Source organism: Oratosquilla oratoria, chromosome 38 (genome assembly GCF_046742065.1).
Source record: "Oratosquilla oratoria isolate Oo_2021 chromosome 38, ASM4674206v1, whole genome shotgun sequence".
NCBI classification, from domain to species: Eukaryota; Metazoa; Arthropoda; class Malacostraca; order Stomatopoda; family Squillidae; genus Oratosquilla; species Oratosquilla oratoria.
In genome coordinates, this window is record NC_134814.1 from 29,201,208 (window position 1) to 29,210,508 (window position 9,301).

The window sequence follows — 9,301 nt, forward strand, 5'->3', positions numbered from 1 at the left end:
TTAATAAGGTTGAAGTGTGTTTGAAAGGAATCAATGTAGACTCTGAAGTAATTACAGTCCCAGAATCAGTTAAACTTAAAGGATTGAAGTGGGACTCAGGGATTTATAAGACATATAAGAACAGAGTAGAAGTATTAGTAATTAATACTATGAATAAAGAGATAGTTTTAAAGAAAGGTACACAAATAGGATGTATTCAGGTGTGTACTAAACCTATTAAGATTTTAAATGAGAATAGTGAGGAGATAGAATTACCAACTTCATCAATTTGTTCAGTACAAGAAGGCAGAGACTTAAGAAATAGATATAAAGAATTATTACAATCAACTAATTGCCCTGAGTTGGATGAAGCTTTATTTGCTTTGCTTATGAAACATAAAAAAGCAATTGCTTTGCCGGGGGACGCCTTAGGCAAAACAACTGTTTTAAAACATCACATTAAGTTAAAACCAGGAACACAACCTATCTACATACCAGCCTACAGAGTTCCTCACTCTAGATTAGCTGTAGTAGATAAACTCATCACTGAAATGTTATCACAGGATATTATTGAACATAGTAAGAGTGAGTGGAATTTTCCGTTGATCTTAGTACCAAAGTCTGATGGGACTATGCGACCAGTTATTGATTACAGGGAACTGAATAAGCACACCATTCGTGACAGGTTACCATTACCCATTATCGGTGACATTTTGAGAAGTTTGGGAACTGAGAATAGATATTTTAGTACTATAGATATCAAATCAGCTTTTTGGCAAATAGAATTGCATGAAGATTCAAGAGAGTTCACAGCATTTTCTACTACAACAGGACATTATGAGTTCAAGAGAATGCCATTTGGGTTATGTAATAGTCCATTAACTTACATGAGATTAATGAATACTATTCTAGATGGATTGTTAGGAAACACTGCCAGTGTATTTCTAGATGACATTTTAATAGTTTCTCAGACTGCAGTGGAGCACTTTAAGAAATTAGATTTGATATTCTCAAGACTAGGAGAAGCTGGGTTAAAAGTAAAACTTGAAAAATGTAAGTTCTTGCAAGACAGTGTCATTTACTTAGGACATAAGATAGACAGACACGGACTGAGTACAGTAAATTCAAAGGTGGACGCTGTCAAGAATTTTCCAGTTCCGATCAATGTAGACAAGGTTAGGAGCTTTTTGGGATTAACAGGATATTATAGAAAATTCATTCAAAGTTATGCTGACATTGCTAATCCACTAAGTTCTTTGTTGAGAAAGGACTCAAAGTTCATATGGGGACCTGCGCAACAGCAAGCTTTTGACAAGTTGAAAGATAAACTCACAAGTTCACCTATTTTAATTTTCCCCGACTATGAAAAAGAATTTATTCTTTGTACTGATGCGTCTGACATAGGGTTAGGAGGCATACTAATGCAAGAGAGAAATGGAACTTGGAAACCCATAGCTTACACATCCAGACTTTGTAATAGTGCGGAGAGGAACTATTCTATAACTGAAAGAGAAACTTTAGCAGTAATTTATTCTTTAGAAAGTTTTAGGGATATGATACTAGGGTATCCCATCAGAGTTTGGACTGATCACACAGCTATTCAGAACTTATTTAAGCATAAGAATCTTAGAGGCAGACTTGCTAGATGGTTTGCGATACTTCAGTGCTATGATGTTCAATTTAATTATATTCCGGGTAGAAGGAATGTAGCAGATCCACTTTCTAGAAACATTAGTCAACCAATGACTGGGACTGGATTGATTAATTTTGTTTGTAGTATAGAAGAGTTAGTAACTTTAGATAAAGAAATGCTAATAAGAGAACAGGGAGATGATGAGACATGTGATTCAATAATCAAGCATTTGATGAACCCAAGAGGAGATCCTCCAAAGCTACCAAAGGGGTATAAGATAGAGGAATTTCATTTGATTAATGGAATTTTGTATAGGAAAACATTTGTAAATGGGAAAGATATTTCTAGAGGTCAAGTAAATCAGTTGGTTATACCACAAACTCTGGTAAATGAGATATTGAAGTTACTTCATGATAGTGATTGTAGTTCACATCCTGGAAAGGATAAAACTTATAGACAGGCACAACTTAAGTACTTTTGGTTAGGTATGAAGAAAACTATATATGATTATATAGAAAAATGTGTAAAATGTGTAAAGGTGAAAGGAAATACACCAAAACCTGCTCCTATACTCACCTATCCCATTCCACAGAAACCTTGGGAAAGAGTTCACATGGATACTTTGGAATTACCACTAACCGAGAACGGCTTTAAATACCTATTTGTTGCTATTGATTATTTTTCAAGATTTTGTATATTACAACCCATAATCAATAAGAAAGCTGAAACTATTGCTTCCGTAATCTATGATCAGATAATCTGTAATTTTACTACACCTAACATCCTAGTTTCAGATAATGGGACTGAATTTAATAACAAAATCTTGGAAAATCTATGTAATGTGTTCCACATCAAGAAAGTCAATATACTCGTTAACCATCCCCAAAGTAATGGAGTAGTAGAAAGGTTAAACAAAAAGATAATTATATGTCTTAGAACCCTAATAAGTCCTCATAGTGTAACTTGGGATACTTGGATTCCTTGTGTTAAGTGTACCCTGAACAATCAAATTAATGTAGCAACTGGGGATACACCTCATTTTATAATTTTTGGGGAGGACAAAACTCTGCCATATGAAATGTTGACTGCAGAGCAAAAACCCATATATAATATGGATGATTATATATCCAATAGGATAAATACTCTTCAAAGTATTCACCAAAGAGTTAGGAAACATATGCAGGTGTATTCACAAGAGATGAGGGAACAACAACACAAAATAGCTCGTAAACTAGAATTGAAAATTGGGGAATTAGTAATGGTCAAAGCAACCTCACCCAATAATAAACTTTCACTAAGGTACACTGGTCCATATAGGGTAATTGATTCTGCAGGTGGAAACAAGTTTAAACTTAAACATTTAGAATCAAGAGAAGAATTGGTAGGACATTTAGATGACATAAGGAAAATTAGCTTGCAGATCTATGAAGATGATTATAGTAATACTTTGTGCATAAATATTGATAACCCTGGAGAATATGGAGAATATTATAATGATATTTTTCAAGAGTTGAACATTAATCTTGATGTATTTTACAGATAGTATTGACCATTTGTATGTATTTGGGATGGGAGACCTAGACAACTGGAACTTTGTGTCAAGCAGATACATGGAAACCTAAAACCCAGGATCTCCTGTGGTCAGACTTGGAATCTTAAGGACCTCTCACGTCTATATGCAACTATATATATATATGGAAAAGTAAAAGGTGCAGATGAACAGATGAAAATAGAAGAGAAGGCAGTGAGAAGAAGGTAGGCAGAGTATTTTAGGGAGTTGCTAAATGTGAAGGAGGATAGGGAGGGAAAGGTAGCTTCAGTGGGAAGCGCTAAGAAAATGAGAGTGATGAGTGAGGAAAATGGAGGAGAAACAGGGAAAGGTGATGAGTGCAGGTTGGGTTTGATGAATGCCATGCAGAATGTCTGAAGAAAGGAGGTACATTTATGGTGGACTGGCTGGTAAGGTTATTTAATGTTTGTTTAAGAGAAGGTAGAGTGCCGGAGGACTGGAGGAGTGCCTGCATCATTAAGCTTTACAATGGAAAATAGGACAAGTGTGAGTGTAGTAGTTTCAGAGGGATTAACTTGTTAAGTGTAGTTGAATGGCTTATGGTAGGATCTTGATTGAGACGATTAGGAGAGGAACAGAGGGAGTAATTGGTGAGGAACAGTGTGGTTTTAGGACAGGTAGGGGTTGTGTAGATCAGATTTGTGTTATAAGACAGATATGTGAAAAAGCTATTGGAAAGGGTAAGGATGTTTTTTGGGCTTTTATGGATCTGGAAAAGGCTTACGACAGGGTGGACAGGAAGGCACTGTGGGAGGTACTGCAGATATATGGGATAGGAGGAAAGCTGTTAAGAGCAGTCATGAGTTTTTACGGGAGTAGTAGAACTTGTGTTAGAATTGGAAATGGAGAGAGTAAATGGTTTGAGGTAAAGTTGGGACTTCGTCAGGGATGTGCTATGTCGCCCTGGCTGTTCGATCTATACATGGATAGGGTGGTGCGAGAGGTGAATGCAAGGGTGGTGGGTCAGGGGTTGGAGATGTTTACAGAATATGTAGAAAAGTGGGAGATAAGCCAGTTGTTGTTTGCTGACAACACTGCGCTTGTAGCAGGATCAGAGGAGGGATTGAGGAAGTTGGTGACAGAATTTGAGAAGGTGTGTGAAAGAAAGAAGCTGAAGATAAATGTACGCAGAAGTAAGGTGATGAGATGTTCAAGGTGGAGAGAGTAACAGCAGTCTGGAAGTGAGCATTAAAGGTGAGACACTGGAAGAAGTGGATAGTTTTAGATACTTCGGTGCGAATGTTGCAGGAAAGGCAGAAGTAGGGGTGGAGGGAGAATGTAGATTGAGAGAAGCGAGTAAGTGCCTTGGTGGATTAAAAAGTGTAATGAGAAATAGACATTTGGGAATGGATGCTAAGAGGAGGTTATATGAAGGCGACAGCACTGTACGAGGCAGAAACATGGAACATATGAGAGGAAGAAAGAAGGAGTTTACAAAGGATTACAAAGGCGGAGCATACCGACATGAGACCTTTTGATCCATATCTAGGTCGGATGCGAAAAAAAATCATATTAATAATAAAATGATAAATAAAAAATATAATAATACATACAAACATACATATACCAAGGCTTTTTCCCCCTTACATGGGGGGTAGCCAAAAAGAAAAAGGCATAAAATCATTCCCACCCATTCCATCCCTGAATACACTCCACACCCCTCCACCCTCCCTCTTATCTTAGCACCTCCTGAAAGACGGGTCATCCCTGCACCTGATAAATAAAAAATATATTAATGTAAATAACAAATAAAATACATAAATAAATGCATAGGTATAGTTAAATAATAAACAAACAGGTAAATAGTAAATAATAATAAATTGACATATAACTAATAATAAAAGAAAATCAGACAGACAAAAGATAACAAAACAAAAACAAATAATATAAGATAAATTATAATCATTACAGCATCTTAGGTATTTCTCTAAATGATTCTTAAAGCTTCGAACTGAACTACATTGCACTAACTGTGCAGGAAGTTTATTCCATTCTTTAACTACACGGTTGGCAAAGTTGTTTCTACCCACTTCCAAATTGAATCTATTTCCAGACAGTTTGAGACCATTGTTTCTTGTCTGATTCTCATTCAATGTGAAAATTTGGTCACTTTTGATGTTGTCAATTCCCTTTAAAATCTTAAAGACCTGTATCAAGTAACCTCTGAGTCTACGCTTTTTTAGGGAAAACAGATTCGTGTACTTTAGTCGATTTTCGTATGATTTATTTTTGATAATGGGAATCAGTTTTGTGGCTAGCCGTTATACTTTTTCCAGTCTGTCAATGTCTTTAATGAGATTCGGTGACCATACGGAAACAGCATATTCCAAATGTGGACGAACTCACGATTTATATAACTTGTTAATGAGTGATGGACTTTTGAAATCAAAAGATCGCGCAATCAGTCCCAGAATCTTATTTGCTTTCTCAGAGGCTGAAATACACTGCTTGGATGATTTGAGGTCGTTACTGATAATTACGCCGAGATCTTTTTCACTATCCACTTTTGTTAACGAATTTCCAAATAACTTGTAATCGTACTTACATAAAAATTTTACCTGTGTGCATTACCTTGCATTTACTTGTGCTAAATTTCATTAGCCACTTTTCAGACCATTGCTGTAATTTATCTAAATCTTCTTGAATATCTAATTGGTTTGAGTGATCATTTGCCACTCCGCACAGTTTTGTATCATCAGCAAATTTGAAAACAGTAGATTTTAGTCCATGGTCTATATCATTTGTATATACTATGAATAGAAGTGGCCCAAGAACGGAACCCTGAGGAACTCCACTTGCAATACTTTTCCATCTAGAAGATTTTCCATTTAAAACAACTCTCTGTTTTCGACCATTCAACCAATTACTAGTCCAACCTAATAGGCTACCACTTATTCCTTGCAAAGCTAATTTAGTAGGTAGTCTTTCGTGTGGGACGGTATCAAAAGCTTTTGCAAAGTCTAGATATATTAAATCTATATTGTTTATTTTGTCATAATTCGAGATAACTGTGTTGTAGAATTCGAGTAAGTTAGTCACGCAAGAACGTTTCCGTCTGAAACCATGCTGGCTATCATTTATCAAACAGTTACTTTCTAAATGATGTTCGATAGCATCTCTGATAATAGTTTCCATTATTTTTCCTACGATTGAAGTCAAACTTATAGGCCTATAGTTATTTGGTTTCTTTTTGTCACCTTTTTTGAGTATGGGAGTAACGTTAGCTAGCTTCCATTCTCTTGGGACATCTCCGGATATGATGGATTTCTTGAAAATAATTTCTAATGGAACAACAATCTCATTTTTCATTTCCTTAGAGATTCCATGTCTTAGTTATTCCTATCATATCGAGATTTTCGCTTTTGACATACGCCTATATTTCTTGAAATTTGTTCCTAATACTACGAGCATTAAAGTACATGGTTTTAAGAAACTCGTGATTATTTCTTTTTGACACGTTTTGAGTTTCAATATCATGTCTTACATTATCCTTTTGTTTTTTATTCATATCTTGCTCTATATTATTATTTGGTCATTCATTGACATTCAATGCCTCATTAACATTTCTCCCATCAAAATTAACATTTCCCCCATCACGGACATCTGGTCGATCACGGTCATCCGATCTCTTTTGTACATTTTGTCCCCCTACGTCACCGTGGTTCACGCCGGCCTCCCGTCGTTCTGTGACATTACGTTTGAGATGAAATGTCTGAGAAGTATGATAGGGGTTACTAGGCTAGATAGAGTGACAATATGTTTGAGATGAAATATCTGAGAAGTATGATAGGGGTTACTAGGCTAGATAGAATGACAATATGTTTCAGATGAAATGTCTGAGAAGTATGATAGGGGTTACTAGGCTAGATAGAGTGAGAAATGAGGAAATGAGGGGGAGAACAGGGATGGAAAGGAAGCTGGGAGATAGGATTGATGAAAGAGTATTACAATAGTTTGGACACGTGGAAAGAATGAGTGAAGAAAGATTAGTAAAAGAGGTTTGGAAGGCAGAGGTGGAAGGAGTCAATATGAGGGTGCGCCCTAGGATGAGATGGATGGATGGGGTAAAAGGGGTATTGCAAAAGAGAGGAATGTCTGTTAAGAAAGGACGGTAGAGGACAGAAAATAGGGGTGAATGGAGAAATGTTGTGTATGGATGATTCTGTGATGCATGAGGATGGGGGATGGGGGTTGAGGAAGTATGTATGAGAAATAAATTGACGCAGCCCGAAGGGCTTTCTCCCCGTCTTCTCCTTTTCTGCATGAGGGGACGGAGATGGGTGGTCACCAAATTAATGAAGTGGCCTTTCAGTGGATGTGCTGTGTCTTGCGACACTGCTTCTGACCTAGGGCAGTGGACAGGATGCAGAGATGACCCGTCATCCAGGAGGTGCCTAGATGAGATGGAGGGAGGAGGGTGGAGGGGAGTGGAATATGTAGGGGATGGAATAGGTGGGAGTGGTTTCTACATCTTTTTATTTTTGGCTATGTCCCGTATAAGAGGGAAAAAGCCTTTGGTGTATGTATGTATATATGATATATATATATATATATATATATATATATGTATATATATATGTATATATATATTATATATACATATATCTATATATATATATATACACGAGTATATGTGTTCATATGCATATGATATATATATATATATGAATATATATATATATATATATATATATATATATATATATATATATATATTGTTATGCCACGACTTGCCAGGGCACGATGATCCCCGAGTATTCTAATTGAGGGCCCCAATATGGCGTAACAAAGTCCGAATTATGAGAGAGGACTTGGGCCCTTAAGTTATGTGTAATTATCAGTCAACTGTTTCTTAAGAGCATTCCACTATATTGTTTCAAATAAAGAACAACAAAGGAAAATAGATTTAATTATAAATGAAAGCTTAAGCATGACAGAACAATTCCAATTTAGAATAAGATGCTGCCGGCGAATGAGAATTGAAACATGGAAAAGCCGGCAGCTTTTAACAAGAGTATTAAAGAAAATAAAGATCTTTGCACAAGTATAACCATTACCATATAGACATAGACACACACGGAATAATATAATCAAAGTTAATTTACTCACTAGAGACCTAACTGCACTGGAACTAAAAATGTTTAATCTTACTTGACACAGGGTATTCTCACCAGTTCTTACTAGCTCGGTCCCTCCAGGCAACTCGACTAACTCACCTGGCCGACCGCACACGTCACCTTCGGCCACCAATAAAGCAAAACTAAAGGCATCCACATTCTTTGTTACAAGATACAAATTTATATCTGACTGTACATGACGATTACATATAATTATTCATGTACTAGTGCGTTTAAGCATTCACATTACACCACCATACAAGGAATACATTCATCGTACCTTCGAACAACGTATCACCTAGCAGACGACAGTAGTCGTTGAAGGCGAACGGACAATAAACTTGCATAGTACATGGTTTCATACATAATACATAGTTTCATACATAGTACATAATATATACACAATACATAATTTACATAATACATAGTTTATCATAGAAAAAATGCACTCTTGCATAACAGTATATATATATATATTATATATGTATATATATGTATACATGTATATATATATATATGTATATATATATGTATATATATATATTGATAAGTATTTTAGACAAATTATTAGGATGATGGAGAACATAAGCACAGGGGAAGGCTCGGAACCCTAAACGAAAACGTTAGAGTGTTTAGGGTTGCGAGCCTTCCCCTGTGCTTATGTTCTCCATCATCCAAATAATATATATATATCTATCTATCTATATATATATATATATATATATATACATATATATATATATATATATATGTAAGAGGCCGGTAGATAGAGGTAGACAATTGGGTAGATAGAGGGGTAGATGGAGACGAATGCTAATTTTACGACTGAAGGTTTAAAAACAACGACCGACAGAAATGCTTAGTCATACACGCGCTCGCTCGCGCCTTGTATATTGTAAACATTGCTGATGTGGCAAAAATTGTAAACGTATAAGCCATTTCCGTTGCAACATAATGTTTACGTAAATAATATCGCTTGAAAAAGTATAACAGTCTCTCTGA